This window comes from Primulina tabacum, chromosome 8 (assembly GCF_025594145.1).
Source record: "Primulina tabacum isolate GXHZ01 chromosome 8, ASM2559414v2, whole genome shotgun sequence".
Lineage (NCBI taxonomy): Eukaryota > Viridiplantae > Streptophyta > Magnoliopsida > Lamiales > Gesneriaceae > Primulina > Primulina tabacum.
The window spans coordinates 35,494,694-35,518,653 of NC_134557.1; the positions used below are offsets into that span (position 1 = coordinate 35,494,694).

The following is a 23,960-nucleotide window of genomic DNA, read 5'->3' on the forward strand; positions in this document are numbered from 1 at the left end:
GAGGAAAACCACGGGAGCAATCAACTCATAGAACTTGATCAAGAGAATGGGAATAAAACTAGAAACGATTTGGGTTTGACCCGGACCCAACTCGTGGTCAACGTGTCGGTTAACTTGTTCAACAAGTTTGACCCGGAATCGTGACCGTAGACCTCGAGTCGAACGATGCCGACTCACTGGGTTGGACCCGTTCGACTCGGAGGGTCGGTTATTTTTAATTTTTTTTTTTTAAATATAAGACCACAATTAACCGATCACGTGGCCTTTGGAGATCAACAGTCAAGATCAAGTGGTCGTTGGTTTGATCGAGTGTTTGACAACATAAAAAATTATAAGACCACAATAAGTCTATGTCAATGAACATCATTGATCAAAGGGATATGCAGATTATAATCAAAGAACATTTGGACATTGGATTAATCAAAGCAGGAATTTCAGCATACAACAGCCCATGATTCTTGGTAAGAAATCACGGTGAAATAAAAAGGAACAAACTCAGACTAGTTATTAATTATCAAGAGATTAATAAGATTCTGAAGTTTGATGTGTATTTTATATCTATGAGAGAACATCTAATCAGTTGCATACGCAATGCAAAGATATTCTCAGAATTCGATTGTAAGTCTGGGTTTTATCAGATTCGAATGAAGGAAGAAAACAAAAAATTCACAGCTTTCTCCACACCACAAGGACACTATATCTGGGAGGTATTATCAATAGGATTGGCCAATTCACCACAGATATTTCAAAGAAAGATGGATAATCTATTTAAAGATTATTTCAAATTTATGTTTGTCTATATTTGATGATGTTTTAATTGAATCTAAAAATATGGAAGAACATATTAAGCATTTAGAGATTTTCTCTGATGTTTTTAAAAAGAAAGTCAGAAAATAAAGCAGTCATTGCCACAAGAAAGATTGAATTCTTCGGAATAGAAATCGATGAGTCTGGAATAATTTTGCAAGAACATATAGTAGAAAAAGTGCAAAATTTTCCAAACGAGTTAAAAGAAAATAAACAACTTCAGAGTTTTCTAAGAGTTGTTAATTTTGCTGGGATGTTTTTAAAAAACCTAGCAAAACACATGAATGCGTTTAGTCCATTATTAAAGAAAGATGCAAGATTTATATGGACAAAAGAACACACAAAAAGACTTGTCCAGTTAAAGGAGGTTTGTAAAAATCTTCCGAAAATGGCTATTCCTCAAGATGAAGATAATCTGGTATTATATACAGATGCCAGTCATCATTGGTGGGCAACAGTCATTACTAAGCTCATACCCGACGGAGAACAACCATGCAGATATTGTAGTGTTTTATTCTTAGATGCAGAAGCCATAAGATGACATATCAACGAGAAGGAATTTTATGCAGTAAAAAGGGCTTTTGAAAAATGGTCCATTATTTTTACTTGCAAAGAAATTTACTTTGAAGGTTGATAATACACAGGTGAGAGCTTTTCTGAGAAACAGGATTGAATCCAAACCAGAAAAAGCTAGATTGTTAAGATGGCAAGATTTATGTCAAAATTATATTTTTGATATAATTATTATTAAATCTCACGAAAATATTTTTGCAGATTTTTTAACAAGAGATGGACAACATTGACATTGATGCTATTATCAAGATGCAGAGGCATTTGAGGAAACACCTTGAAATGCTTCAAGCCGAGTTTAACAAGTTAGCACTAAACGCAAAAATTGCGGGAAGATTTCAACAAGCTGATAAAAGAATTGTCTCTGACCGAATTACAGGATGTTTACAGGCATACACTCAGTTATGGTCAGTAACACAAAGACCTATCCTCCAAGGCATCGAGAAGCCATTGATTTCCCGAATGGAGACTTTTCGAGTACATGACTCTATACCTGGAGCAAGGGATTCAAGTACCCCTAGAACAAGTGTTAAGCCGAGATCGTCATCTAATGAGTCGGCCAAAACAGAAATTGAAACTCCAGATTTCAATCTCGAGTCTTCAAGTCAACCCTTCACCTCGGGGATTGAAGAGGGAGAGATCAACCTTAGACCCAATACTGACAGGGGCAAAGCTAAGGTTGGTACTAAGGAAACTGCAATTTCTCCATTTCAGGTTTACCAACAGACTTGCGAGAAATTGAATACAAGAATTGGAATCAATCCAGCCATGGTTCGAGTTGATGTTGCAGGAAAATATCCTAGGGTATGGATGAAACAAAATTCATATCCAAAGGAGGTCAATGCTTGGTATGAATTTGAGGCTCTTGCCTCAGTTTATACTACTTCACCAGCTTTCCGGAGAATTCAGCATTACCAAAGTGGATACAGGAAGCGGTACATGAAACTTGGACGAACAATGATCATTTATCCAGGGGAGATATTCTGGAACTGTATTTTTTCAGTGCAGCATCAAAACCAGCAGGAAAAGGCTCACACGAAGCCTTTCATTTTATCAAGCTAAGGAGACCAGACATGAATGTCCAAAAATTCATCAATGATCCTCATACAAACGAAACACCCTTAGTCTCTTCATTCAATGAAAATGACATATCTACCAGGAGAGCATGGGGAGTTTGGGTCTGTCTAACAGAGATGGACAAAGTCAAGTATCAATTTAAGTTTTATCAAAATTATGTAAATGGATCTTTCCTGTTGAATACAATGACAAGAAAAACAACGAGCTTCGCAGAAGATCTGTTTGAAAAGAAAACAAATCTTCTGTGGAACAGCAAGCTGCCGGCAAGCAAAGAGACTTGCCGAAAATTCTGGAATATGGCACATGTGGGAAGATGGTCAGAGAACATCTGCCCAAAATGCCAAAACCAGAAAGAACTGGAGTTTGGTAAATGGTTCAAGCCGAGATCTGATCGGAAACACTTTACCGACACCAGTATAAGTGGGGAAAAACCACAAGCACGATTTCCTCGGGGGCACAGAAAGCCAAAGATTCCTCGACAAAGCTAAAGTGGACATGTGACCATCCCACTAAAAAAAGAAAGGACCACCATGTGAGTGGAATACAAGGACCACCAATAATCGATGGTAAATGACAAAAGATCATTGGATTTCCTATCTTTAAAGAAAAAAGAAATCCAATAAACAGACAAGAAACTTTAACCCCGAAAAAATCATCTATAAAAGAAGATAAAACGGGGAAAAGAAACACACAAGAAAAATTCGAAACCTAAAGAAAATGTATTTCACATATCTAAAAGTTTCTAAAAGACGCATCAAGAGAATAAGAAATCAGCTAGTAAATAATACAGATCTCTACAAACTGTTAAAAGAAGAAGGGAACGAGATCTCAGCTGATATAATACATACACATATCTACTGGTTATGCCAGGAGATAAAGTCAGAAGAACGAGATGTTTCTAGATTAATAATCTAGGAAGAAGACAAGTTGAGTGGAGGGACCATTCAACCACTCAACCAGATAGGGCCAACCACAGCTGGAAGGCACCATGTTATAACAAGATTTTGAAGTTCGAACTACAAATCTGTCAGGGACTTCTATAAATAAGGCAGGAAGAAGGAAGTTGAGTTCATCGAACATTTCCTCAATTTCTTTCAAAAATTTGTAATATTCCTCTTTCTAGTTTATGTGTTTTGTAAGTTCAGCTACTATCAGTAGCTAAACAAGTTTTTCCTCATCTACATAAGGTTACTATGTATAATAAATGTTTGTGTTTGAATAAAGAAAACATTTGCTCTAGCCCCTCTCATGTATTATTTTTAAAATTTTATCTTTTATTGTACACCTTAAGGTAGGAAAAACAAATTAGGGTTGTGCCAAGTGCTGCTGAAGGAATCTGCGTCAGTAACCATCTGTTGCGACTGCGTGGTTAAGCTGTGAGAAGCAGTCTGTAAAACACGATGAATATAACTCGGTGGCACTTCGGTCAAAGAGGTAAAAGATTTAATTTATATTACGGAAGCATGATGGGCCTTTTTAAAAAAAAAAAATCGATTATTTGAATATGGTATATAGGCTAGAAACCTTGTGTAGCTGTATGTCTTGAAGCTATATGCTTTTAAGAACATGCTCGATATGTGTAACAATGTCACGTACCAAAATTTTAAAGAAAAAGAATATTTTTTGAAAATTTTAGAAAATTGGGGAGTTTAAACAAAGAAATGAAGGGCTGGGGAGTAGATAGAAAGTTGAGAATGAAGATAGGGAGTATGTACAAATTTTCCCATAAATTAATCCATCATTTCATATTTCACCATAATTATTTTCTCAACTTATTACTAACATTAATAATATTTGCAGATTTAATTTTCATCAATGACAAATTAAAGACAAGGACGCTTACTTATCAATCTAGGCCCGGCTAAAAGGAATATGTCATACAGATCTTTATGTCTATATAAAAATTCATTCAACCACGTTTTTAGAAAAACCAAACGAAAAGGGTAAAAAGCGTTAATTGTTAGTTGCGACAGCTTTGATTAAATCTGGCACAAAAACTCGTTCAAAGACTTGACTGAAGCAACTCAGTCTAGATTAAGGGAAAGCACTTTGGCTCTACTTGTTTAGAATTTATATGAAATCTGGTAAGATAGAGCTGGATTTGAAAAGGAGATGCCAGACAATACATACTGTTATATATTAACTCGGATTTAGGAAAACCCAACTGGAAAATTAAATGAATCCTTTCAAATAGATATTGGAAATAAATAATTTATAATCATATACATATGTGTGTACATATACATAAAATAAAAGGAAACACACATATGCTTATACAATTTTGATATATTATCCACTGACGTATCTACCTCTGTACTCACCAATAAACTGATAATCTTGTATCGAATTTGATAAACCATATCAAATTGCATGTCCAATAATTCTCATTGTAAATGTTTGGAGATGTATTACGAAAAGATTAGCACCAGCCCCGTCCACAAAGATAATGAGACGGAATAAGAAGCCCAAGAAAGAAGGCCCGAAGTTTACCGAGTTTACCAAAATAGGCCCAAAGTGTACACGGGGGAGAGAAGAAACAGTTAAGCATGGCTATGGGGGAATAAAAGAAGAGGGAAAAGCGAGGGGAGGGATAAACTAATTGTGAGAATTTGCTAGCTTTGCTAGGGCAAGAGGGATTATCCTTCTTGAGTGTTTGAGTGTGGAGTTAATTTACGTTGTATTTCCTTACTGTTGTGGTAAGATTGGCGGGCCAACTTTGACTTTATTTAGGGTTGGGTTTGAGATACATGGATTGGGCCCTCACATATAAACCCTCGTAAAAGCAAACATGATACATATGAATCACGCCCTCAATATAATTAAAGAAAAAAGATCTGTGTATGTTTTGTCCCGATTTCTGAAACAAGTAACACATGATATTCACCATAAACTACGCGCTTTAGTAATAAATAGCACAAAGAAAACAATCAAAAGTTCAAGAAACCTTCAAAGAACTTGTCTTTTACAAAAGATGATTGACAAATACCACAAATATTGAAAAATATTTGACAAGTTTAATTTTTGAAAACAAAAGCAAAGCTTTTGGTTGAGAGAAAAAACTCACAAATTATCCAATATTCATCAAAATCTGCAAGTCATCAAGTTACATTGTATATTTAATAAAATAAAAAAGGTAACAAATCATCTAAAATAGTGTTTCCATAATTAATTCGCCTCAAAATCCCGAGTTTTGAACTTTTGGCCGAGCGGAATGCTCTAGGGCGCGTATTTCCGCGATTTGAGACCTCGAACCATTTCAGTGAGGAACTAGTAATTATGCACACGCGATGCGTGTGTACAATTTTTTTTTATCATTATCGATGGACTTAAGTGTAATTTGACAATTTATGGAGTGACTAAATTGATATTTGAATTGTTAAAATAACAAAAATAAAAAATAAAAGTGTGTGTTGAAATTTAAAAAAAAAAATAATAACAAAAAACAAAAGTGCAATATTAGTATCATATAAGGGTAAAATTGGAAAGAAAAATTGGTGTCCTCTCTAGGTAGTTATTATCATGTCCTCACACTTAATAATATTGTATAGATAAAAATGACTATTTGATCGTATAAGTTACTTTTTAGGTAACTTCAACGTGATTTGAGAATTCGAACCATCTCCGGTAACTCTAACGCATCCCACGCCTTCTTAGGAGCATCTTTGATCATATCAGTTACTTTTTAATCAAAGAACTATTTGAGACCTCGAACCATCTCAGTGCGGAATAAAAAGGATATGAATATATTTTATACCTTTCTTTAGTGTTTTTTGATTGCACTGCAGTACTTCATGAGTTCTTGAAATATGATTCTTTCTGTAATTTTTTGGATCCAAAAGTATATTTATTTTCATTAGTATAAACATGAATTTCTTTGGCCTCATTATTTTCTTGATCTCGTCGAATTTTAAGCATTTTGTCCGAAGGTAGTCTTTGAGCTTCCCCTACACATCTCGTAACATTACCTTGTTAAGTAGCAAACATTAAAAATAATAAATTGTTGCACTTAAAGCAGAATTGTTGGACTTCTCACTTCTGCTAGGTAACCTCTGCACTGGAGAATAAACTTTTATTAATTAGTAGATTAAATGAAACAAGTATATTCCTTAAACTCAAAATATATTTTAAATAGTTAAAAGAATTATATAGAAACATTAAATTCTGGTGTAGGGATTGCTGCAGGGCCGGTTTGGAGCGTGTTTTGCCTAACCTGGGACCTGCCCAGCCTAGATGAAATTTTACCCGTGACCTGTCCTAAAAACACGGCGGGTCTATCCAACCCGCTAAAAATGAGAAAATAAAATCAGTAAAAAGAATAAGTGAGCAAATCATGTCATTCGTAAAAGAAACATAATATGAAATCCATGATTAAAGAAAAGTCACAATCATAAGTTTGCAAAATAAACACATCATAATATAATAAAGTTACTTCAAACACAAAGTTACCAGTGAAAAAGTTACAAGTGAAAACAATAAAATGAACTGGACAATGTCATAATGGACCGATCTTTACTTATTATTAGTTATAATATATAAATATAAAAATTATTATTAATAATATATGTAGCGAGTCCAGCACGGGTAAATTCAAACCTGAGACGGCTATGGACCAGCTTCTAGACCCGTTGATTGTGTCTAGACCCACCTCAGGACCCGTTTGATTTTGTTTTAACCCGTCTCATTAGTTGCGGGTTTGATGCGGGGTCGGGTTTTAACCTGGCGCATTACCATCATTATTCTTGTTAGTTTGTGGATATTCGTTATTTTTTCGGTTGAATGATTTTATGAATATAATGTATTTGTATTTTTTACATTTCAGTTTGCAAGATATATCAAGAATCAATATCACAACCAATCTCAATATGATGAAGTCGGAAGTGAATGTAGCGAATTCATACGTGTTGTGAGGACCCGGACTGCTAATTAGTTCTTAATCGTCATCAGGATCAATTTACTAATCAAGTAATTAGGGTCATAAAATTTTTTCTTTTTAATGCGGAATGTAGTGAAATCAAACTAATATACAACTCAATATAAAATAAAGTACAAGTCCTGTACCGTCTACAAATCAGTAAAAACTAAGGTTCAACATCTAATTATCAAGTGCCAAAACCCTATATACATCAAAGTCCGAAGTCTCCACTCTATCACGATCTCTCCTCATCTCATGGACCCTGATCCTGTCTCACTTGTTGTCATGTACACATACAAACAAGACAACAGCCGGATAATTCCGATGAGAATATAATCCCAGTATAAATCAACGAAACATGCAATCATATAAACAAATATAAAGCATGTAACAGATAACAACAATATGTATCAAAATCTGAAACATAATCAATATCAGACTGTCGATAATACTCGTAACTCTACAATTCAGACTAGACTCAATCCTAGTCTAGGGATCCCGATTTCCAGAAGTTGTCATTCCCATATCGACCAACAGTAATAGAAAAGACTTCAGTTCTATCCACGTCGATAGGGTATCGATCACCAATAATAGAAGAAGCTCTGATTCTATCCACATCGATATAGTATCGATCACCAGTAATAGAAGAAACTCCGATTCTATCCACATCGATATGATATCGATCATCAGTAATAGAAGAGTTACGATTCTATCCACATCAATACAGTACCGATCACCAGTAATAGAAGAAGCCACATTTCTATCCACATCGATAGCCAATCATCCGGTGACAGACTTTGGCACTATCGCCCATACACTATCTTGTGACATCGTGCAATATGTCCGTGGCGATCCCGCCACTATCAAGCACTTCTGTCACAAGATTACTCGTCTAATACCTGCTATCTATAAATCAAGAGAACAAGTATATCAATCAAATCAATGCAAATATCAATGCAATAAAGTAAAGTATGTGATTTAGGGAAACTCAAGTCTAAACCGACTTAAGTCGATCTCCCGATACCACATTGACTTATACCTTTCGTTTGTAGTCTCGGTCTGAAGCAATATCAATTCTGAACTCAAGACTGTCTCTGTAAATCTGAAACGACATATTGAGAATCATAATATCAATATTCCATTCTCAATTCAACACTGAATCTGATTAATCCGGATTTAATTCAAATCACAGCATAACGGCACAATCTCAGTATCCCCATCAATACCATATCAACATACGTCAATTACAAATCATAACTCATATCCGATACAATCTATAATCCATCCATAATCCAAATCTGTCCGATTTCAGATCAATATAATCAGAAAATCATAACAATTCCATAATCAGTCTGTTTCTTAATCTGACTTCGATTCTATGATGTCTAACATGTCAAGAACATCATATATGAATTCCATTCAATTCTGACAACATCATAATTTCAAAACATATCAAAACGTAGCAAAACTTACGTCCAGTTGTAGCCTACGTCGATAGGATTGCAGTACTGAAGTCAATTACAATTCGGACAGACGGATTTTGAACGATTGTAACTTGAAGCACAAAATCAATTTTTCCTTAAGAGACCCTCGGTTCTTTTCTGAGGAAAGATTTGCATGTACATATATATATATTACCAACGTTGCATAATACACCACATGTCGATTTTTCCTTTTGCATGACTCGCGCATATGTGCGACATTACTGGCGCATATGCGCGAGACCTACGGGTCTCGGCCTTGGCAGCTCGCGCATATGCGCGACTCATTTCCGCGCATATTCGAATATCCAGTATTTTAATACTCATTACGAGTATCTCATTTACCAAATAAAGTATTTTAAAACTGAAATTAGGTATTTTGCAAGTAAAACTAAGAACTTGAAAAAGTTCAATGCTCAGTTGCGAATTTGTTTTTTTAACAACAAAAAAGTAATTAAGTGAAATGAACATGTCATCCAAATGTATCTTGGATAGAAATGCGAGCACTTGATGAACTTACGTTGCATATTCGAATATTCAGTACTTTAATACCCATTCTGAGTATCTCATTTACCAAATCAAGTATTTTAAAATTGAAATTAGGTATTTCGCAAATAAAAGTAAGTACTTCAAAATGTTCTATGCTTGGTTGCGAATTTGTTTTTTTTAAATAAAGAAAATAATTAAATGAAATGAACATGTCATCCAAATGCATCTCGGATGGAAATGAGAGCACTTGGTGAACTTACGTTGCATATTCGAATATTCAGGATTTTAATACTCATTCTGAGTATTTCATTTACCAAATCAATTATTTTAAAATTGAAATTAGATATTTCGCAAATAAAACTAAGAACTTGAAAAAGTTCAATGCTTAGTTATGAATTTTTTTTTAAATAAAAAAATAATTAAATGAAATGAACAAGTCATCCAAATGGATCTTTGATGGAAATACGAGCACTTGGTGAACTTACGTTGCATATTCGAATATCCAATATTTTAATACTCATTCTGAGTATCTCATTTACCAAATCAAGTATTTTAAAATTGAAATTAGGTATTTCGCAAATAAAAGTAAGTACTTCAAAATGTTCTATGTTTAGTTGCGAATTTGTTTTTTTTTTTAAATAAAAAATAATTAAATGAAATGAACAAGTCATCCAAATGCATTTTGGATGTACATGCGAGCATATGGTGAACTTACGTTGCATATTCGAATATCCAGTATTTTAATACACATTCTGAGTATTTCATTTACCAAGTCAAGTATTTTAAAATTTAAATTAGGTACTTCGCAAATAAAACTAATTACTTGAAAAACGTTCAATGCTTAGTTACGAATTTATTTTTTTAACAATAAAAAAATAATTAAATGAAATGAACATGTCATCCAAATGCATCTTGGATGGAAATGCGAGCATTTGGTGAACTTACGTTGCCTATTCTTTTTTTTTTGAAAAGTACGTTGCATATTCTAATATCCTGTATTTTAATATTTATTCTGAGTATCTCATTTACCAAATCAAGTATTTTAAAACTGAAATTAGGTATTTCGCAAGTAAAACTAAGTACTTGAAAAAGTTCAATGCTTAGTTGCAAATTTGTTTTTTTAAAAATAAAAAAAAATAAATGAAATGAACAAGTCTTCCAAATGGATATTGGATGGAAATACGAGCACTTGGTGAATTTGCGTTGCATATTCGAATATCCAGTATTTTAATTCTCATTCTGAGTATCTCATTTACCAAATCAAGTATTTTAAAATTGAAATTAAGTATTTCGCAAGTAAAACTAATTACTTGAAAAGTTCAATGCTTAGTTGCGAATTTGTTTTTTTAAAAACAAAAAAATAATTAAATGAAATGAACATGTCATCCAAATGGATCTTGGATGGAAATACGAACACTTGGTGAACTTTCGTTACATATTCGAATATCCAGTGTTTTAATACATATTTTGAGTATGTTATTTACTGAATCAAGTATTTTAAAATTGAAATTAAGTATTTCGCAAGTAAAACTAAGTATTTCAAAGAGTTCAATGCTTAGTTGTGAATTTTTTTTAAATAAAAAATATTTAATTCAATGTACATGTCATCCAAATGCATCGGAAATGATGAGTGGAAAGAGAATAGACCAACAAAAATAGAGATTTATGTACTTTTTTATTTATTAAAAAGGGTAAAAAAGTAAAAATGCTTGAAACATATAGTAAAAACTAAGTTGGTCACTTATCAGGTATTAAAATATAAAAAAAAATTGTTAGGTAGTGAATCTTAAAAAAATGACTGACCGTATGTCTTTTTTTACAAATTACCCTTTCGATAATTGCAAATTGTTATTTATCAATTACTTCACTGTAATTCTTGGGAGTTCCTAGATTATCTTGCAAAGCCACCGAGAATCTTCCTAGTGCAGAGATACAGTTGGAGAGGAAGGAAGCAGAACGATACGACGATTTTTTTGCGGCTCATCGGTATTTTTTTATCATATCCAGTTTGTTAGTTGAAGCTAAGTTCCGATTTTCGTTCAAGTGCTTCAAATGATATTCCTATAGTTACTCCTTTAATGGACTTTGTGCGTCAGAAAAGAGCTGCAAATGGTGGATCTCGGGTAGGAAAACCTATCACTTTTTGCAACTACCCTTTCCTTTCTTTCTCATTTTGAATTGAATTGGAGTTGCTGACTGTGCTTGAGAAATAAATGATATTTTTATCTTGAATATGCGAACATCAAATATGTTCTCGCTTGGCGTTGTTACTTCCACCGAAGTTAAAATTGTTTTCTTCATAAATACGATCGGTTGTACAACAAAATATTTTCTCTTGGTTACGAAGGTCAGTGGTAAGAACTACAGGTTGCAATTATTGGTGTTAAGTTAAAAAACACAACACCAATGGGTGGTTAATATGTTAATGCTTTTGAACATATTTGCACTTTTATCGTGGTTCTGGATTGTTAAGGTGAAATGTGGTGATGTGCGTAAAGATGGAAGAAAGCTTGTGGAATCTCTAGACTTGGGGATACTTAAGTTAAACAATAATAATTTATGATTGTCTTTGAGTTCAGTGTTTTGTTTCTTATGCTTTGATCCCATGTGAGTACCAACTTGTTTATTATTATTTGATCCGATGTGAATACCAACTGAGATTTCCTCTCTGAGCTATGGATGGAAGCCATATTTTTTGAAACATCGTTATTGCTCTATTTCTCATGTATAACTGAAATGATCGTCTGCATAATTTGTTACCTCCCTTTTTGTTGAAATCTTTGAGGAGTTTCTAACACATCATTTTCCTGTGAACCTTTATTAGAGAACCATTTTGGATGGCAAACCAACAAGGAGAGTCAGTGGATTGTCCTCTCGGAGTCGAGTCTCGGGTTCTTTAAGAAGGGGTTTGGAAAAGAGAGCTTCCGCGGTGGTAAATTTTATTTATTTTTGACTATGACACAGACTGCTATTGACAATTTTCTTGTTGAGAGTTGGTTTCCCGTCATTTAACTACTTTGGTTATCAGAAGACACCTCCCATTCCCCGCTTAATGATACGATTTTGGATGTACAACTTATTAAAGTTAAGTGTTTACATATCCCTAATGTACTTTAGACTCAATCAGAAAGTAAAAGGCAGTCGCATTATCAATGGTCCACTATCTAGAACATCTTTTTCTTTTCTTTTTTTTGTGGGGCTGGGGTTGTAGGGCCAGGCCGCTATCATGGATGGTAGATGTAGTTCTGAAAGTTCGAGGAACTATCAAAAAAGATGAACATTTACTTGAAGGTAGAGCAGCCACGTGACGTGTTGATTGGCTTGAATTTGCCTCTCACAACTCTCACCGGATTGCTGAGTTGTAGTACTATCTACTTTGCTATTCATTAGCTGGCCTGATTTCTAATGCAAATATTTGCGTTGAACACGACTGTCCCCACTGAACCAAGACGAGTCTTTCCGGCGTACATATGTCCTCACTCATACGTATCCAGTAAATTTTCCAAGGTTAAGCGTACTTGACTTGGGGCAATTATGTGATGGACATCCTTGGGAAGTAGTTTCCTTCCTAGGTACTTGTTAACTTTGGAGTTTTTGGGAAGTTTTCTGGGTGCGTATGAGTGAGGACATAAACACGCTGGAAAGACTCGTCTTAGTTCAGTGGAGACAGTCGTCCATTGCATTTTGTATTCGTTGTCATTCATAACACCGTTACTATTTTTATTATCTTCAAATTTTGGTGGCAGTGTGATAAGTTGTAAAAAATAAAAAATGCTATAGCTGCTGTATCTTTTTTCTCCTATTCCGTTTTTAATTGCTTCTATAAAATTGCTGATGTTTTACAGTTTATCAAGTTGATATCTTTCTAAGCAATGTAACCGTCTATGGATGGAATTCACGTTATTTCTAATTATCTGAAGTTAAATTAATTTTTATGCATTGGTGTGTACTGTGGTACAACTTTCGTAGGAGATGCTATGTTAAAAATTTTGATGTATAGTTGAGATTTCACCCCTATTTTATGGAACTAAAGTAATTGTAGATTGCTATTATCCTTTTACATGATTTAGTCTAAAAAGTATTGACAATAGATTTGATAGAACAGCTTCCATCTTTTCGTTGGTTTCTCTTCTTAAATTTCTGAAAATTTTGCCATAAATCATGTATAATTTTCATTCTTAATAATATAATGAGTACTGCTAGTTTCTTCGATTGCTTTTCTCATGGTGTCCGGGCCTCAGATTCATAGTAAGGATAGAAAGCTGTACACCCTAGGCTGCTGTGGTGCCGCTGACTTTCAATACCCCTGGCCACGGCTGCTCATATTTCTGGGTTTGTGCTTCTACTTATTGGTCCTTTTTTTCAGTCAATAAGTTCTTTTTATAAATAAAGAAACTGCACCCCATTCCTCATTTAGATATGCTCTGTTTCTGCCCTGTTGTCTAGCTTGTTTCTGGCCATGGAGATTAGTATTTTTAGTGCACATTGGGCTGGTCGACGTAGAGCAATGGATGTTTTGTTTGTTTGGTTCTTGATCTTAGTTTGGGCCCTTGGTTGGGAGGTTTGTTTTTATGTTGAGCTGATGATTTGTTTTAGTTTTAGGCTTCTAAAAAAAAAGAAGGTTAAGCAGCTACTTTGGTGACAACCAAGTCATTTGGCCAATCAACATTCTAGCCGGCTTCGAAGGATGACATATCAAAAGTTCAAAGTCAAAACCGGACCAACAACATGATAATAAATTAATAAAGGCTCAAGTTTATCCACATCTGCTTGGAGCCATTGACAAAAGTACCTACCATTTTTTTACCATTAGCCCATGCTTTTCACCACTTATGTTTCCTTTCTCCATGCCTTCCAAGATTAGGTCTGACTATTGTTTTAGAACGGAAGTTCCAAATCTCGACTGATGGTTTCTATTATAATGACTTGGAACCGGAACAGAATTGCTTTGCACTCTTTTGGTTTTACAGTTCAAATCATTCTGAATGGAAGTTTATTCAAACTGTCATTGAAAGAAATAATTCAAAATCTGTAGGATTGTCAAACCAATTAAATTTAGTGATTCAATAATTATATAACAAAATACAATGAGTATTTAATTTATAATTATGAATTAATATCGAATGAATTAACTTAAGATGAATTTGTGATTTTGATTACGGCTTCACATGATCCCAACTTCTTATATTTACGAACTGGAAACAGACCATAAGTTGTTGGTTTTTGTTTCGTTTTGGAGTCAAAACCGTTTAGCACATGGTTGAAAGAAACCATTGTCGATTCTATTCAAGGGAAGTAGGAAGCAATGGTTTGTGGAATGTAAGAGTGATTGCCAAATGAAACAAACAATATATAATGCCAATCCATGGTGAAAGTGAATTACACATTATTAATACAAGTAGCTCTTGTTGCTGGTCGACTTGTTGAATTTCCTTTTGGGGTAAAGAGTTGCAAAAAGTTTGTAGATTTCACTGTGATTTCTGGAATTTAATTATTGGTAGATCGTTATTATCCTTTTCCTTTATTACAGCCTAAATAATCCTGACAATAAATTTGATAAATTGGTTCCATCTTTTCTTTCTCTTCTTCAATTTGATGAATTAGGTTGCTGATAGTAGTATGTAAAGTCTTTGTATAAAGTTGTATGTAACTTTATGTCACTTTCCACTAAAGTCTTGTAACCACTAAGTCGTAGTGGAATGTGTAGTGGTAGTGGAACGTGTCCACTAAGTTTTGTCATGTATAGTAGTGGTAGAATATTATGTTATGTCTTGCTTTTTGTAATAGTGTGAATTTTAGTGCTATTTAAGGAATACTCCTTTGTAATTGGTACGCAATAATCTTCAGTGAAATAAAAGTTCTCTCTTCAGTTCTTCTCAAAGTTCATCTACTATTTACATCTCTCAAAGTTCGATATTCTCTGAGAAAGTACTGAATCATGCAAGTTTTTATTAATCATGCATTAGATTATATTTGGCATCCTCCATTTGATTATATAATGCTTAATGAAGTTAATTATTTTAAAAAAATTAAAAAGAAAATAAAATCTACTGAGGATCATGTCTCTTTTGCTGAAAATCAACTTCAAGATCCAAAAATCAATCCATTATTTAAAAGTCGGTTTATTATTCCAAATATAAAAAGACTAAAGAATTCTTCAAAAACTTTTGAAAAACAGACTCGCTGCCTAAGTGGTATCAGAGTCATTTACTGAAGAAATTCTTTTAAGTTAAAGAGATCATATTCTCTTGTTCTAAAGGAAAAAAGTAGCTCTAGACGGGAGAAATCCTTAAGTCAGATATCTGTAAAGCCTATAAAGCATAAGGGGTAAGGTTGGAATAAATCTTTGACAGTATCTAGTCAAATCCTTGATGAACAAGATAATACGATCATTTACTGAGAAGAAATCTTCTAATAGTGGAAATACTAAAAATAAAGAATTAATCATCTCTGAAAATTTTGAGAAAAATATTCAAGATTGAAAATTATCAACATCTTCTAATATGATAGTTTTTATTTTAGATCTGATTTTATCATAAAAACAATAGAAGAAGCAATTCCTCTAAAGGGAGGATATGATTCATTTAGTTTGTTATTACAAAAGCTTGTAAATATTCACAAGCAATCTTTTAAATTTATGCATTTACAAATGTTTTAAGTAAACTTAAAGCCTCTTACAAGATTAGGATTAAATAATTCAGCCTTAATCATAGTTAGAGATCAAAGTCATAATAAATTTGAAGATTCCTTGTTAGGAATAGTAGAGTCCTCCTTATGTGAAGGACCTATACATATTAGTTGTTTTCCTAATTTTCCTTTTTCTCTTTCTGATCTAAACATCATAAAAACATTCTATTTAAATATAAAGGATGAGGGTTTTGATATGATAGATGAGACAGAAAATGTTGTTCTATTATATAGAATTTGTTATGAAGTTATGAATTCAACTATTTCTAATATTTTCCATTTTCCAGATTTTTGGAAGAGTAACCTGATTCCAATATTGTTTTAAGAATCATAATATTACTTTTATTAATGTCAGTTATGTAGAGAGTAGTTTCTTCTCTCTTAAAACTAATTTGATTAGAATCAATTCTAAAATTAGAAATAGTTGAATTCACAACTTTATAACAAATTTATATAATAGAACGACAGTTTTTGTTCCATCTATCATATAAAAACGATCAGTCTTTATATTCAAAGTGAGTGTTTTTATGATGTTTGGATCAGAAAGAGAAATAAAAAAATTAGGAAAACAACTAAAATGTATAAGTATTTAACATAAAGAGGACTCTACTATTCCTACTAAAGAATTTTCAAATTTATTATGCCTTTGATCTCTGACTATGATCAAGGATGAATTATTTAATCTTAATTTTGTAAGAGGCTTTAAGCCTACTTAAATCATTCTAAATGCATAAATATATAAGATTGCTTAGCAAACTAAATGAATCATATCTTACTTTTAAAGGAATTGCTTCTTCTATTGTTTTTATAATATAATCAGATCTAAAATTAAAACTATCAGGTCTATATATCTTCATATTAGAAGATGCTGGTAATTTCCAGTCTTGAATATTTTTCTCCAAATTTTCGGAGATGATTAATTCTTTAATTTTAGTATTTCCACTATTAGAAGATTTCTTCTGAGTAAATGATCATATTATCTTGTCCATTAAGGATTTGAGTAGATATTCTCACGGATTTATTCCTCCTCACCCCTTAGGCTTTATAGCCTTTACAGATACCCGACTTAAGGATTTCTTCCATCTAGAGCTACTTTCTTCCTTTAGAACAAGAGAATATGATCTCTTTAACTTAGAAGAATTTCTTCAGTAAATGACTCTGACAGCGAGTATTGAACTCTGTTTTTCAAAGCCTTTTAAAGAATTCTTTAATTTTTTTAGATTTGGAGTAATAAACCAATTTTTAAATATTGGATTGATTTATGGATCTTTAAGTTGATTTTCAACAAAAGAGATATGATCCTTAGTATATTTTATTTTCTTTTTTTAAATAATTAACTTCATTAAGCATTATATAATCAAATGGAGGATGCCAAATATAATTTAGTTCATGATTCAGAAAAAATTACATTATTCATTAGTTTCTCACATAGTATCGAACTTTGAGAGATGTAAGCAGTAAGAGAAAACTTTTATTTCACTGAAAATTGTTGCGTACCGATTACAAAGGAGTGCTCATTCTTAAATAGCACTAAACTTCACAGTATTACAAAAATCAAGACATGACATAATATGCTACCACTACTATATATGAAAAAACTTAGTGAACACGTTCCACTACCTCTACACATTCCACTACGACTTAGTGGTTACAAGACTTTAGTAGAAAGTTACATATAACTTTACACAAATTACAACTATTGCTCATCGGTTTGTTCCTCTATTGCCATGACATAATATGAGGGTGGTACTAGTATGTAAAGTCTTTGTATAAAGTTGTATGTAACTTTATGTCATTGTCATTCAACTGAATTTTAAACAGCATGTGCTAAGGGACAGCTCAAAGGCTACAAGTAGCAAGGAATCAACTTACATAGTGGTTTCTAAACAAGTTGATCAACATCTCATGGACAAGTAAGTCAAAATAGCTACTCTATCTAACACTGATGCATTGGAAGGGAGAAGTGATAAGTTGCATGGTTAGATTTTAAATATGCTATGATGATGACAATTATTTGCATTTTCCTAATTGTACCCACCTCTTCCTCCATTTTACACCTGTCCTTAGGGGTGTTGTGTTACAATCACAGTGTTTTTGCTACACATTTATGGGTGAACTAGGTATGCTTAATTTGAATATTGTTAAAAAATAATCTGCATCAGAATGTTGGTCATTTTGTTTTTATTTTTCTACACCGTAGTAGCGGAAGTTTATGCAGAGAACACGGACTGTTATTTGCATCTCCCTGATGTGCTTTCTGGTGTGCAATTTGTTTTATTACTTTTATTTTGGGGATTCTGGAAAGCGGAGACTTAAACAAGTTAGAGTTTCTATCCATAAAATATGAAGCCCTATAATTAGAGTTTGGAAGGATGAATCATGCAGTAGGTTACCATTAATATGTTGGATTTCGTGGGAAAAATGTGCTCTGTTTATTTTACATTTTTGTGCTATTCATATGGTATGATGATTTTTGTTTTGTGAATGGCTTCGGCCCTTTTTATGCATTCCTCTCAGAGTATTTTAAGCTTACCCAATACCCATATTATTTTCTATTTTTGCATCTTCACTGATTTTTAGTTGGCTTTGGATGTTTTCTTGCTATTTCTTGCACCTTGGTTTTTTGGCAACTGCTGTTTTAGATTTTCTTGAAGGGCAATTTACCTTTAAATAAAGTGATTGATTCTCTCTGGACTTGTTTTTTAGGTTTGCGTTTATGTTTGCTGTTAAGTCTTTATCTAATTCTTTTTTACTTATTTAAGGAGGCTCAGGATCCTCTGACATTGGGAGGAAGAAAATTTTGCTTCTCAAAAAAGAGAAGGAAGTTTCTAACGTAAGTTTTTTTATTACTAGTAACAAAATTAAGTGTGTCAAAGAATGTGTGAATATAGGGTAAGAAGGCATTTATGGATCAGGTGTGTTTAGTATATCAGCCTATTTATCCTGGATTTTTTGAGTTGTTTTATGGTTGGGCATTCAACTATGAGTTAGCTTTCAGATGTTTTGAATGGAAATGTATCCTTTGTGTGTCGATCCATAATCATCATATAGAGGGGAAAAACTTCAATATGTAAGAAGTAACTCAATACATTAACTTTGAAGTAAAAAGATGATTTAAGTCGGATGTTGCATTTTTAGGAATTGCTGGTGAGAATTACAAAGCAAATAGCAGCTCTGTTGGTTTCGGAAAGTTATTCGTAATGTTTTCATGCTTAGGCTGTAAAAGTTCATAATATATCAATTACTAAAGTCACTTCTATCTGTAGATTCTCGGAGGCATGTGCTTATTTAAACCCACGCCTCTCCCCTATTGGGAGAGGTTTATGCCACTACACCACGAGGGTGTTGACTCTTCTGAAGTGATTCAACTTACTTATATATATGTTTTCCAGTATGCCTATGTATTCAAATTTCAAGTGAGCATTTAGATTATCTTGTCATTTTAGCAGTCCATTAATTATTCTTTAGGAACTCTGTTAGTTGATTTCAAGGAAAATTTATTTTAATCACTCCAAATGAATTTGTTTTCGTTCTTCTTTGTTCCCACTTATTCACTAAATGCAGTGACTTGAAGTCCTGCATGATTGCGGGTAATTCATGTTATAGTTGGACTACAATTTATTTTCTGTTTTATAGGGTGAAATGAGATTGTGTCAAGTTTAAAATCAGTAAAATTACCTTCATTGAGAACCTCCCTTGGTATAATGTTATTTTTATAAGCTAACAGTTTCGATCTGTATTTAGCCTGTGTAAACAAAAGTTTTATGTAGCTAGGATTATCACCCTGTAGGTAAGAAGTAAACCCAATTGTATTGTTTGGTTAGGCTTTGAAGCTAAAGCAACGCAAAAGTTTCGAGAAAAAATTTGTAGAATAGTTTTGAGACAATGTTTGGATATGAATATTTAGATCACCACCTGATATGATTCACAAAAGAGTAGAAGCGTAATGATTATGCAAAAAAGGTAGAAGTATACAATTATTGGTATAAAACAGTCCAGGGAAAAAAAATTATTATAATTATTCTGTATTGAATGATTTGATTTGAAAAAAAAAGAAATGATGCATAGTGAAAATTTGTCCATAAAGTAGATGTATGACAATGTTGAGAATTTTTAATCCAATCAACCTGTGAGCCCAAAAAAATACACCACACCCTTCTTGTTTTATTTTGGCTTGTGGTTTTGTTTGCTGGACATATTGCAGTCTGTGTGAATCATTCAGTGGGTACTGTGTTAAGGTAGCCTGAAAAACTTGAAAGACAAACCTTTGCCGAATAAAATGCAAATCACATACTGAAGTCATTTTTATGGCCGAGTTACAGTTTTCTGTACAAAAAGAGCAAAGCATAAACAAAGATCATCATTCTGTTTTGTTGTTTCTGGTACTTCATCTCTGCCGCAGAATGCAACTACTCCCGCAAAGAATTCACACACACTGAATCCTCTCAAACAGAATAAGCAACGTGAAGGTGCCAGATGGATAAGGTGCACTCACCTTTGTCGAGGATACTCGTCAAAATCAACCGGCGACCAGATCTCGATTGGAATAGGGAATACAGGCTTCAATTCAGGACAGGAACAGAACACATCCCCGACCCTTAAGTGCTCAGTCATATCAGAAGAATATAGATGGGGCTCGAGAGGTCAAGGTTCATATTTTGAAGCAGGAAGAAGAATGAGGAACAAGGATAGGCCTGATCATGGTGTTTGGGCTCCTTTTCGGAGATCAGATGGATCTCATGCATGTGATGAATCATTATCATCCAATACTTTCCAAACCACCCAAGGTGGTGGATTCTACCGAAGGTGAGGACATAGGACAGTTAATATTTTGAATTTGATAGGTTAGGTTGCATAATTTTAATTTAAGTTAGATATTTACTTTTCTGGCCCTGATCACATCTTGGAAACTAAAGATTTAATACCACGGTGAAGATGATTTTATTTTGTGCTATCAAGTCTAAGGTAATATGTGTTAACTGTTAACTATGTGCTTTTGGCTTTTTCTGTTTTTGAAGCCGCTTTTAGGCTTTTTAAGTATAAATAAAACATGTTATGACTATGCTTGATTTCTATAAACCAAATGTGGTCGTGTGACAATTCTTCATTTTATCTATAATGTTTGAAGGAGAAGTTATTGTATAAATTTTTTTTAGATTCTTGCATGCTTATGTGTTATGAACTTTATAGGTTCCTATAGGAAGGGGGGTCGCCATGGTTCAGCTTATAATATCAAGGATATAGATAGTTCTCTTCTGTAGCAGAGAAGAAAGTCTCAGAACGAGGAGGTTCTTCTGGCTATGGCTCTCATGAGGTATGCTTCACAATGGGAACGGAAGTTTCCAATTACAGATTACATAATACATCATGATATTTTATGTGTGTTTTACACCCTTTGCAGAGACAAGTGTGGATCCAGAAGTCCAGTCCTGGTCCATAGATTTTGCATATGGTTAGCTTCATATTGTTCAATCCATATGCGAATTTACTTGCTTGTCTTCTCTATTATCTAATGCTATAAAATTAGATTGACACTATTTTTTAAGAAACTTTACTCGTACTCTCTCTCTGCTCACAAGAATGAGAATTTTCAGTTTTCTGGCTTACCCTCTGAATTGTTACTCCTGCAGTGAAATGCTTTGGTCAAATGAGGATATATCATAAATCTTGTGGTGGTTGGAATTCTCATTTTCAACAGAAATTCCCGCGAGCAGGCATGCAAAATCAACAAATGTTCCCTTGGAAAACTGGAGAGGTGCTTCGATTTACCTGAATGCAACAGATACTGCCATATGTACTCAGTCGGACGAAGATATTATAGTTTGAAATAGAAGATTGCCACAAATGGAATCAAATTCGCCCAGAAGTGGATATAGTCTAGTACAACAGCACCATCTCCATCAGCAGCCTATACACATTGGCACGACGGTGGATCACCAATCTTGTCTTCGATTCACTGGCCAACGACAACACTTGGCCTCTTAGAATGATCACTTTGTTCCGCTGAACTGTGGGAACAAATGTGGTATGGCACTTGCTGCCACCTTAAGTTACTGTATGTTATGTTGAGGGGTCGGCCTCCTGACATTGGTGAATCAATGTAGTTGTATACCCAGGTTAGCGTAGTGGTTACCGTCATGGCCCGTGTATTTCATTATCGTGGCTGCAATATCCAATTCCAAAATCTAATTTATGTGTTTCATGAATTGGAATTAATTAATATTTGGCCTTACGTTGGTCTATCATGTATGATATGGATGGGGTATAGATTATATATGGTGTTTCCTTTCTGTTTTTGTTTTTGTTTTGGTTTTTGTTTTTGTTTTGTTTTGTTTTAATGACACGTGCTTAGTTTACTTCCTCTCATTATCCCCTATCTTTCGTTACAAGTTACCATCTTTTTCCCTAAACTTTGATTGCTTACAGCATGTTCGTCAATTTCAAATCTTTTATAGATAAAGCACAGCATAAAAATTTCCTCAAAAACAAAAACAAGAACAAAATAACATAAAAATCTTTATGTAAAATCAAAGGTCTTTCGAAATACTCTGTTTTTCAAAAATGAGAGAGATATATTTATCCCTTTTGCGAGCTTTTATATATGCCTCAGTTTTAAATCATTTTGTTTTAAAAGATTATCGATTTTATACGTGGTTGTGCTTGATCTGATCGGTTTTCACATGATACTAGATACCCTTTACTGCAGGAACATTCGAGTAGTGTATTGAAAAAATTTAGTTTTATATTCAATCAAAGAGGGATAATATATAAAAATGCTGCCCACGAGGCATAAATGTGCTGCCTTACCCTCTTACGTATTGAAAAATGAGTAAAAAAGTATATTACGTGATGAACAAATTGTGTTACTCATCAATCTATGGAACCATGCAGATATATATGTGTGTGTGTATATATATGTATGGATGCGTTTGCAAGTTGACATAATATTTTCAATCACCAAAGAAACTGATCCATAGGAACTAAGATGCAATCTGCGAGGAAAGGCAAAGATATGGGCGAGGACCGGAGGAAAGCGAAGGAAGCTGAAGCCAAGATCAGGCAGCAAGAAGCCGAGGGAAAGCGTTCGGCGCCAGTGCTGATGCAAGGCGACCATTATTATTTCACTGGGGCCACTCTTCCGCTAGCGCACTTTGCGGCTCCTGGCCATTTTTGGCATGATCCGCCTGTCCCGCCCGCAAATGCAGCGGCTCCCACCCATTAGCTAGCCTCTAGGCGGCGGGGGGCCACCCCCACCAGAAGTTATATTTATTGCTTTTTTCTTTTCTTTGTTGGTTGGAATATTTCATGTATCAGTACTTAATTTTATCAAATCCCAATTTCAGGGAACATGCATTAAAGTTTGTTTGATATTCTATATCGTAATTTAATGCCATTTTCCTGGGAAAAATGTTCGATGTTGTTGGTAGATTAATATTAGAGAAATGTTAGATATATTTTATATATGTTTTTGAAATTAAAGTGAGTTTGAGATACTTTGTAATCTTAAAAATACATATAACTTTTAATACTATTTGATATCCGGTTTTGGTGAAAGGATTTCAAGGCTATTAAACAAAAAAATGTTCGAGATTAGATACCGTAACGATATGGCTGTATCCGGCGAAGTGAAGAAAAAAGAGACTTTTTTTTTAAAATAATGTGCGTTGAAAAAAAAATTTACGGTATAATAAAATTTTAAACTCAAAAAATATTAAATTACACAATTTATTAAATTTTCTTCACTCAATTGTATATATTCTTCACAAATTAAGAGACGTATTTATAAAATATCTTTGAAAATAATTCAAAAATAATTACATCATTACATATATCATCTAGGGGTGGGCGTCGGTCGGTTCGGTCCGGTTTTTCTTTATAATGGTTCGGTTTTTCGGTTTTCGATTTTGAATATATCTGGTCCAAAACCAAACCTATTT

At 33.6% G+C, this 23,960-nt stretch overlaps 1 pseudogene; it reads left to right on the forward strand.

The window, feature by feature from the left end:
* The first annotated feature begins 1,596 nt into the window (after positions 1-1,596).
* LOC142554706 (regulator of nonsense transcripts UPF3-like) lies at positions 1,597-23,516 on the forward strand (annotated as a pseudogene).
* Positions 23,517-23,960: the final 444 nt, after the last annotated feature.